We start from the raw sequence: 11,430 nt of genomic DNA, 5'->3' as shown, positions 1-11,430 counted from the left end.
CCCGTGCACACCCTACCACGCTCAATTTGTTGTCTAGTTTAGGTGTAGGCATGGACATAGGGGGAGTATTGTTCTCTCAATGAACTCTCCCTCCCCCCATTATGCATAAATTGATCAAGTCTTTCACTTTAGCCATTGTTGATGGCACTTGTGCTTAAAAGACGAGTTTTGGTCATGGGCCCAAGGTTAAAATCTTCGCGGTGCCATACCTTTTGACTCAAACATAGGTGGCCTCGACCACCGCCCTCTTTTGAAGAGGTGTGTCTTGGTCGTTTGCTGGTGTGTTTTTTCTCTTGCCGTTTTTGTTGTTTCGTCGAGCTAAAGCCGTGTCTGTTTAGTTGCCGTGGCGTGCTGGGCGGTACTACCACTGGTGGTGCGCGGTACTACCGCTGAGGGACGGGACCAGGGGGTTAAGTCGGGGCAGGGGGAGGTTTCTTCTCCCCCATACCCATTCACTTAGCCCCTCTTTTCTCTTCCTCTCTCCAGCCTCCTCTCGCCGTGGGAGGGCGCCGTCGGATCTCCATCTCCGGGGCGTCCCTCTCCATTTCCTTTGGTGGAGTCGATCCCCACCTCGTCCTCTTGCCATGGATGCCGGTATTGCCCCCGTTCTTTCTTTCGTTTTGTCTCTTTTTTAGTTCTTGTTTCTTAGGGGAAATGGTGGTTGCATATCTAGATTTTTGGCTAAATCTAGGCTTGAGTTGGTTGGAGAAGGCAACTAGACTATCTCGATTAGAGTTTGGTAGGATTATTTTTGAATTTGGTAGGCCGGTAGTGCCGGATCTGACTGCGGTAGTAAGAACCCGCTGTTTCACCGCCTCGTGCTATATGAAACCGCTGTTTCTCCGCCTCAAGCAGTACTACCGCTCCTCTTGGAGCGGTACTACCGCTTGACCTAGAGCGGTACTACCGCTCCCGTTGGGGCGGTACTACCGCGGGCAGGTCACGGTACTACCGCTGAATGCCAATTTCCATCATTTTCCTGCCTTACCTTAATCTTTTTGTTGAGTTTGTTGGCTTATGCTCATTCTTTCTGATTGTTTCGCGTGTTCTTGTGTTTGGCTGCAGGTGATGACCGTTTCGAGCAGCAAGGTCGCCGTATCAACCCCGGGCGTGCCACATCAAAACTCTACCGCACCTCAGAGCCAGCCGGTGGTTCCTCGAGCACCCAACCGCCTCCAGCAAGTGCATCTGCAAGTGTTCCTCCACCTCCTCAGCAATCGAAGCGAGCCGCCAACAAGCCAAAAGGGAAGACTGTGGCTGAGATGACCAACAAGGAGTTTTGGGAGAAGCGTCGCCGCAACCCCTATGCGGTGGACCAAGAACCCACTTTGGTCAACCGCCCGTTCTGGAACCGTTTTCAGTTTGCCATCTACTTTGATGTGATCAAGGCCAAGAAGAATCTTTTTGTTGATGTTCGCTCCATTGACACTGATGCTATGGAGAAGGACCCGGAGTACTTTGGCAAAGCTCTTCAGATGTGCACTCAGCTGAACATTCTCAGGATCATGCAATTCAACAAGGATTTCGATGCGGATTTGGTGGCTCAATTCTATGCCACCGTCCATCTTGGGACATATGTCGACAGGACTCTGACATGGATGACCAATGGCAAGCTGCTGTCTGTCAAGTGGAAGGCTTTCATGGAGTTACTTGATGTGGTGGATAACGGGCTTGAGACTCCTGTCGGTTTCCGTCCTCACCATAATGCTACATTCACCCACAAGCAAGCCCTTTGGCCCTACTGCACTATGAAGGTTCACCCAGTAACTGAGAAGAAGACCTATGAGCTGTCTCCGTATCTGGACATTCTTCATCGCATATTCCGTGAGACTCTCTTCCCTCGGATCGGGAATCTGGATATGGTCCACTCTTACCTCGTGGACATGCTCCTTTTCTGTCAGCATGAGAAGGAAGCAAGCACTGGAGAGAGCCTGGATATATCTCATGTCATGTGGTCTGAACTTCTATCTGCCGTGTCTGAGCGCAAGTGTCCTATCTATGGTCCATTCATCATGAGGCTCATTGAGAGGGCCTGGGCACATACTTATCCCAGAGTGCTGCTAGAGACTGGAGACTTGGTTTCTCATGAGATCAAGCATCTGAGGAAGAAGGACAACTGGACAGCGCCTCACACAGGGGGTCCATCTGCTACTGCTGCCACAGGGGGCCCGTCTGCTGCTGCTGCTGCCATGGGGACCGAGGGTGAGGCTGCTACTGATCCTCATGAGGAGGACTTTAGCCCCTCTAGTGCAGAACCGTCGTGGGCACAGAAGCTTAAGCGCAAGATGAAGAAGCTTTTCTGCATGGAGTCCCATGATCAGTACATGACTCATGTGGCGGAGAAGCATGCCAGGACGCGCCACAAGGAGCTCATGCGTCAGATGGGAGCAACAGTTGTCAGTGGGTCTGAGGGTCAGATCACTGAAGAGGAGGACTGGATTCATCAGAATTGCCACTGGACCGACTCCGATGTCGAGCAGTTTTCGACCCACGATGAAGATGCAGAGATGTGATGTTCGAGATCTTCCTCCTCCCATCACCTGGAGTCGTAGTGCCACTCTATGCCCTTTTTGGTGTCTCGCTGCCAAAGGGGGAGAGAGTGTGGGGATTTGCTTCTTGTGTCGTGCTTTGAGTCGTCTTGTGTTTTCTTGTGTGTTCCTTCTTTGGTTTGGTGTGAGACCTAAGTTCTAGTCATATGGTGTAAGACATATGCTCCCTATCGCTACCTTATTACTTATGTCATTTCAGAGTACTGTAGTTTATTGTGAGATGCATGCTTGTCCTGTTTATTCACTTTTCTCATATATCTTGAGCTTAGTATTGTTGGACTATAAAATATAGGAGGAGTGTTGATCCGAATGTGTGTGTCGTGCTTTCTCTAGGTGCACACATTCTGGGGAGCCCGTCTATATTTTGTAGTTCTTAGTTTTCTTCGTTTCATTTCTTTTCCTTGCGCAAATCCCTAGTTGTCATCAATCCACCAAAAAGGGGGAGATTGTTACGACATATCTCTCTCAAGGTAGTTTTGGTGATTAATGACAATATGTTTGCGGACTAATCTTGTGCTTTGAATTATTCACAGATTCTCCCCTGGCACGAGACGCCTTCTTCCCCTCGGAGTGTATTTCAAGACGGTGTAGCTCTTTCGTTTCTTTCTCGGTGGACTAGTTGCGTAGAGGGCACCGTACTATCAAGAGGGGGTCCGCTGGGATTTTGCATGGGTGGAATCATCACGTACATATCAGCTTCTCACCCTCTGAGCATTTCCTTTCCATTGAAGAGATCTCTCCTCTCTCTTCTTTGTCCTGTCTGGGTCAAAGCGATAGTACCGCGCACCCAGCGGTAGTACCGCTGAGAAGCCACAAGCGGCAGTACCGCTCCGCAGCAGTAGTACCGCCCGTGGCTCCACAGCAGTAGTACCGCTGGGGGCCTGGCACCTCCACCTTGTCCTCAGCTTCTTTGAGAGATTTCTTCTCTCTCTCTCGCGTCCCAGCGGTAGTACCGCACTGCCTGCGGTACTACGGCCGAAGGGTCACAAGCGGCAGTACCGCTCCGCAGCGGTACTACCGCCCTTGACCCCATTGCTGTAGTACCGCTGGGCAGTCTGGTTCCTACCGCCTCGATTCGAGAGGTCTTTTTCTCGTGTCGGGTTTTGCGGCACTAGTCACGGTTGTAGTGGCGGTAGTACCGTCCTAGGAGCGGTAGTACCGCCCTACCACCACGGTAGTACCGCATTTGGGTCCGTTCCCTACTTGTCTCCACAGCACGGCAGTACCGCTGGCTGGCGCGGCAGTACCGTTGTCCTGGCGGTAGTACCGTCCCCTCTCAGCGGTAGTACCGCCCTGTGCGGGGCTGGTTGGTGGGGGGCAACGGGATTGTTGCCCCCACTATAAAAGGGAGTCCCCTTCTTCATTCTCACCTACCTCTTCCTCCCCCAAGCTTCATTTATTGCTCAAGCTCCATTAAATACTCCAAACTTCATTTTCGCCCGATCTATCTCTCTAGCCAATCAAACTTGTTGATTTGCTCGGGAGTGGTTGAGAAGGCTCCGATTTACACTTCCACCAAAGGATTTTCGATTCCCCCACTCATCCCTAGCGGATCTTGTTACTCTTGGGTGTTTGAGCACCCTAGACGGTTGATGTCACCTCGGAGCCATATTCTATTGTGGTGAAGCTTCGTGGTCTTGTTGGGAGCCTCCGATTAAGTTGTGGAGATTGCCCCAACCTTGTTTGTAAAGGTTCGGTCGCCGCCTTCAAGGGCACCAATAGTGGAATCACGACATCTCGCATTGTGTGAGGGCGTGAGGAGAATACGGTGGCCCTAGTGGCTTCTTGGGGAGCATTGTGCCTCCACACCGCTCCAACGGAGACGTACTTCCCCTCAGAAGGAAGGAACTTCGGTAACACATCCCCGTCTTCACCGGATCCACTCTTGGTTATCTCTTACCTTTACTTGTGCAAGCTCTTTAGTGTTTCTACCCTTGCTTGCTTGTATGCTTGTTGTTATTGCATCATATAGGTTGCTCACCTAGTTGCACATCTAGACAACCTACTTTGATGCAAAGTTTAATTTGGTAAAGAAAAGCTAAAAATTGGTAGTTGCCTATTCACCCCCCCTCTAGTCAACCATATCGATCCTTTCAGATAGTCCGGGTGCCCCAAATCAGGCCCATATATAAGAAAGAAATGTTGCTATCCAGACTATTCGTGATGTTATTTCCAACATGTGAAACCAACGCAAAACCCCACCACCACGACACACCCTCTCCTTTTCTCATCGGACCCTTCCCTTTCTGCTCTGTTTCCCGCCGTACTGGGTGACGTCCGCCTCACTTTCACCATGACACCCTCTCTCCTTCACACCATACTTCCTCATAGACCGTTAAGGAGGAGTCCCCCGTAATGCCTGCCCCGCTCTCCGCCATGATCCCCTCCCCCGTGTCCGTGTGTTTTCACCACTGCCATGGAGGAGGTATTGCGCCACCTGTGGCGCCCCAAAAGCCAAGAATGCAAATTTGTAAGTAAACATACCAAACCCAACCTCCGCCCCGCTCACTCTTATCACAAAATCCATCAAATTGTATTTTAAGTGAGCCGGTGATCAACATCGCCGTGGCCGGCCAGCAGCAAGGGATAAGGGCGGCAACCACCTTCCCATCTTAGTGCTAGTACCTCCTGGTTCTATACTGGACCCACCCTTCATCCCGAGCTCTACAACGACAGCTCCACACTCATGTGTTCTCATGGAAAAGAAAGCTATGCATAAAAATGTTCGTCCAAAGCATGAAAAATATCAATGAAAAATGTCAATGGTTCTCTCCTCTTCCCTCCTCGCGCGCACATGCCCGATTCAATCAGATATTAGTGAATAAACCAAATAGATAATTAAATGACATGTCTGAAGCACACACACACAACACACAACACACACTATATATACATGGTAATACTATTCATCACCCAGGGTGGAGTATAAGTTATTCTTCGCCCGAGGTAATATTACAATCGGTTCATAAATAAATTTCATTTTGTTTACAGAGGGAGTACATTAGTAGTCTTTTTAGAGATACATGAGTATTTATTCCTAGTAATAGCAATTAGCAATTTAGCATAGTACAACCATAATTTTGGAGCCGTCTATCATTTTGATAATAGGTAGTTGATATAAATGCAATTATGATGACTGTGTTAAGAATTTGCACAAAGCAACCCTTTTACAAACTGAACAAAATAACAAGTCAATCCCATTCACACTGCAACTGATTCATGCATTAAGGAATGGCACACAAAGTAAATAGGAATCCAAACTAACAACAAGGGACGACAACATGGATGCTATCTTATTCCTTTCCAGGTGGATAACAACCATATCCGTCGGGATGCATGAAATAGTCCTATTCTTTACAACTTTATAAAAAGCTAAATTTAATCCCAAAATAATTATGAAGAGAGGCTAGTAAGTAAAACTAAGTCATGACTAAACTATTGAAGGGAGAAAATGATTGTTTTTTTCAAAGATAAATAACCCAATATAATAACCAGTGGCATTGTGCAAGCATCGACAGCAATACAAATAGCAGTAGCCTCTCAATCCTTTGCTATCTCTCTAGAGCTCTCTACTACTCTCTTTTATTCCTCTCCCAAGACCACACACGGCAGCAACAACACGCTCAATCTCTCTTCTTCCTCCCAAAATCAGCAGCCACTCTCTTCTTCCTCTCAAATCGAACATCAATAGCCCAGGCACCACCGACCACCACACGTATCACCTTCCGCAACCGCCTGGTCGTAACTGCTGCTGCTAGCGGGCGTGTGTAGGAGGAAATCAGGCTGCCCCAGCTATAAGTTGAATTGCCCGTTTATTACTGAACCAGAAAATTACATATTTTATATTTGATCAGCAACCTGCTTGGATCATCAAGAAAATAGCTTAGCTTGCCCAGAAGACATGTAAATTGCTAGACGTGTTCAAACTATTATCTACATGAATCTAGACGTGTTGTTGAGGAATATATGAAAATGATACATAGTAAAAGTCATAATTCTGTCCCAATTATCAACTTTCTGTACTTCACATACAAATTTAATTGATAAGAAATAAACTAATCAAGGAAGCCAATTTTTTTTACCGAAAAGTCTGTTGGTTAATGTTCTCTTCATCCACCATGACCTACTCTGTTTTCCTGCAAAATCCACAACAACAAAACTAATTTTTGTTTCTATGATGCATGACATTGAATAGATAGCACAAATGGTCAACCGAATAGTCATCTCACGATCCAAGTGGCCAAGCCCTTCTTCCATCTCCTCCCGCCCGGTTAATCACATGCAAGATCTTTATATATAGTTAGAAGCAGATACATTGCTAGAACTCTTTAATCAATATAACGTTACTATGTATTTCTTTTCTCTTTATCCCTTCTTCCCTCTCCTCCCGCCCGGTTAATCTTCTCTAATTATTTGTTTTCAGTTTTCTTGTCAAGCTTCTAGAAAAAAAATCACTCGTGCGACTGCTTCGGTCATTGTTTTAGAGTGGCAAAGAAAATTGAAAGATGAGACGATACCTTGATAATAATATGTGCAGATCCACTTGTGCGACTGCTTGGGTCATTGTTCAAATACATTCCCCAAATGGGCTTGCTGTTCATGGATCACAATTCAACACTTGCATTACACTTGAAATGGATTTAATGAGTCAAGAATTGTTTAATCACAAAGCATGGCCGACAGTTCGAGTAGTCTAAGGTGATGATATACGAAATTAATAATAATATAGAGCAATTATAATGCCTTGGGTATATATTCCAAACTATCCCGCAAATCTAGGTTGATCCTTAATGGCACTTATACACAATAGTAAGTGATTTTACTATAGAAATTATAAAAAAAATGATTTGACTACAGTGATTTGTTAAAAATATGCTATTATGAGGATCAGATGTGCTCAAACAAGTGTTTTCACCATTCCAATTCCCATTGAACTGATCCTTGATTCTTTTTTTAAGGTAATGTTGAGTAGGAGAGTCTACTGTATATTTCATCAAGTAGCTGATCCTTGAATCTGGTGCATACCTATAAGAAAGAACACATATTTATGTATATTCCATCAAGTATATGTCAGAAATATTAACAAGCGAAGTTGAATGTAAACCTGTGCAGTTTGACCTCAAGTCCCACCATCCTAGAAACAGATGGATCATCATCCTTGTGTATGGAGTGCTTTTCATCCTTGCTCTAGAAACAAATTTGTAAGTATGATTTTATTCCAGCATACTGCCCCTTGATATGTTTTGCTTATGTAGAACTGCTTTAAAAAATACTCATACATATTTCGTTCTTTATGTGCTGAAGTAAAAGTAGCTGCTATCCATATAAACACAAGTGATTCTGTTCATCTAAAACACATCAGGAAATGTAAACAAAAGACATATTGGTGAAATTTAGATCTTAGACTGAATATCTGAAACAAACAACAGGAGCAAGTCTCAGTCCAAAAATACTGCCTACAGCTAACATGTTACAGAACATAAAACTAACACATACACCTTATCAAGTGGCCACCTAGTCACAGTAGCTCATGTGTTTTTTAAGCTCATTCCCGGAGAAACAAGACATCCACTTTAATAGTAAACTCACACTGTTTATTTTTTCGAAACATGAGCGCTGCTCATATGAAGTAGGATGCATGTACGACATTAATTCAATGTTCAGTTAGTCGAAGGAGAGAGAATGTCAGTGTAAATACACATAGAATCCTATCGGTTCTCAATGTTCCGGAGAAAATGATGTTGGCAGGTTGCTTTCAACATCATTATACCGATGATGTTCTATATAAGACCTCAACCATCGAGCGAGATTAGAAACCATTGACATTTGGATTTTTATTTATAAAAATTCTTTGAGACCCCCCACATTCCAATTCCCATGAATCATTCAAGTAACCTCTGACCCATAAAATTCGAAATGTTGAGATTAAAAATAAAAACAGTAGAGCAAGCCATTAGATTGCAAAACTTAATAACGAAACATCATACAAATTACGACACCTACAGGATGGAGTAGAAGCTCACCTGGAGCTTAGGTGTTTTGCCCGCCATCTACACTCTGAATAAAATGGATGGCGATGAGCAAGGGGAGGGTCGAGAGGGCAAGCGGAGGAGCACGCGCAAGGGATCAGACCTGCTGCAAATTCCTGCACAAAAGGCGACCCTCTACTTAGTTTCTATAGATTCAGGCTCTACAGAAAGTCAATACACAAACCAACTGAGACCATTAGTTTCAAGCTTACTCGAAATAAGAAAATGATACGTGAATAATATCACTTATAATATATCCAGATTAGTCAAATCCACCGATTGATAAAAAATGGAATATGTTTCAGTTAACGATATCGATAGAAAATTTTCTGTGTGTGCTCAGTAGGCAAAGGATACGCAACATACATGTCCTCTGAAGCTAATGTGAAATCATCTTGAGTAATAGGCAACCACACCATAACAGGATTAATAATTTTTGAAGCAAGCTAACAAAATCTGTGAATAAGTATTACTGTTCAGACGAAGACAAAGAAGAGAAGTAATTATTATTCAAATTTTAGTGTCATTTTGAGAAAATGACCAGACAATAGCATGATTTTAAAAAGTATTTGTGTGCATTTTAGTGTGCATGAACTACTTTGGTTTTCCATTGGAATTTTTTTATGCTTTAGAGCTGCCCCACCTTATTTATTTTTCGTCCTCCGCCATCCAGTGCATATTATCGAAGTATTGTCTCTTCCACAACTCAAAATAATTACAAAGATTTTCATACAAAGTTTTCAACCTTATCAAATTCTGAACCAGCAACAGATTGACACTTACCTACTATTTTTTATATTATGAAAACACGAAGGTAGTCTTGCCCACACACATTTGGGATTTTATCGGTGGATGCAATCAATGTACAAGTCTTCTATTTCTTGGATCAGGCCCAATCTACATTTTTATCGGTGAAGCTTGTATTTGTTTCTTTTTCGAGAAATGTATGTGCATAAATTGATATAAAAATTATCAAACTTTAAGATGTGGGAATTATATATATTTCCGGTTATGTTCAACTTTTTTGAAAAAATTATTTTGTCTCGTTGCAATGCATGGGCATTGAGCTAGTGAAAAACAAAATAGCCATACACATTCCTGCAATTTTTTAAATTAATAATATAAAGAATATAGTGATAAAAAAAAATAAATGTTTCTATTATGAATTCATTACCCGTCTATACTCGTTGGAATGCCAAACGGAAGTAAAAGTTGTCATTTAGATATATTGGAATTCCAACCAGACAGCTTTATTTCGAGTGCTTCTTTGAAATCCCTTGCAAAACTTTGCATGTCTTCAAACATTCATCATCTACTCCCTCCTAAAAGTTATAGGGAGTTAACTTTTAGGGTTAGGGCTGGTTGCAATAACCTTTAACTCCTCAAAATTTGAGTTGAACTTGGAGTGTCTTTTGAGGACTTAAAATTTAGGGAAGCACTATAGATGCCCTTACTTCTCAGATTACATTTCCAAATTTAATCAATAAACATTATGTACAATCTCAGCAGATAGCGAATGAGTAATCTATTGTCAGGTCTCATGTAATCTCTCTCACACTATCTGCATCAAAGAAAGGATGAACACAAAAGAAATTGAACTAAGCACAATTGGTAATGCAACAAAATAACTATATCCTATTATTTGAGGGAGATTTTCCTCGGTATTTCCAAAATCAAACGCCACCTATACTACTGAAAAAACTAAAGAATGTAAAATTATGTCCTCTAGCAGCAGAAGAGGGTTTTGCAGGGAAGAAACATAAGATATATATCTTAAGCTTGTACCCTAGATATGAGGTTGTTCCATGTCCTTCTTCCTTAGCCTATCGGCAATGGTGAAGGTCAGCTCGAGCGACTGTGACGCATTCAGCCTGGGGTCGCAGTGTGTGTGGTAGCAGGAAATGAGATCATTTCAGGTCATTGTGTTGGATTCACCAATGCACTCTGTAACGTTCTGCCATGTCATTTCCAGGTGAACCCTTCCAGGGTAGCTCCCTCTCACTCATGGACATCAAACAAAGCCTCAGCCTGCACAACCATAAGAAACAGTGAAAATTCAGAACCATGCAATGCCAAAGTTGACAAGTCTAAACAATGCTATTGGATGTCTAAATGGCATGTGGTTCCGTAACAACTGACGTGAAAAATCAGATATAGGTAGGTTGTTCTGTGTCGAATTATGCAAAAAGTTATCATGCTTATCCGGATTGCATCGAATGGTCCTGTCTTGAACCTGCAAGATGTGCTGATGGTGTTCCGGTGCATGGGATCGCTGACCCAGGTGACAATCAGCCCTGCTTAACGCACGGCTCTGATCATATGGGGAAGCTTGTCATGCATCTTCTCAGCCCCCATCCTCGTGATTAGTGCCAGCCTCTCGGGCTTGTTGTGGGGATTCAAAATCTCACACGGTTTCACAAGCTCCGATGATCAAGCTTATCACTCACCTGTATAGCATAAACGAAGTCATTAGATTTGTCAATTGATTTTTTTCCGTCTAAAACAGTCATAAGATTGTGACTAACAAGATTTTTAAAACACCCAAACTAATGCTCTTCATGGTTGTTGAAACACATCATTTTTCATGTCCTTAACAATATATGACAAAGATGATTATCAACAGATAAATATTATACATAAGCGTGTAGGCCACAAAACTAAAAGATCTATACATGACTTGTGAAACACTGACTAATGGCCGCCATATTTTTATTGGTTTCATTATCACCCAAACAGATAGGTTGTAAGAACATGTGACAATATAAGCCGTATTTACTGCACTTCTATAGTTGTGTCATCTATCAACCATAAAGAAAAAAAGCAACAGGCGAGGGAGTCGACCATTCCTTAGT

Source organism: Triticum urartu, chromosome 6A, assembly GCF_056163025.1.
Source record: "Triticum urartu cultivar PI428250 chromosome 6A, HENAU_Tu73, whole genome shotgun sequence".
Lineage (NCBI taxonomy): Eukaryota > Viridiplantae > Streptophyta > Magnoliopsida > Poales > Poaceae > Triticum > Triticum urartu.
This window is presented reverse-complemented; position numbering follows the sequence as displayed.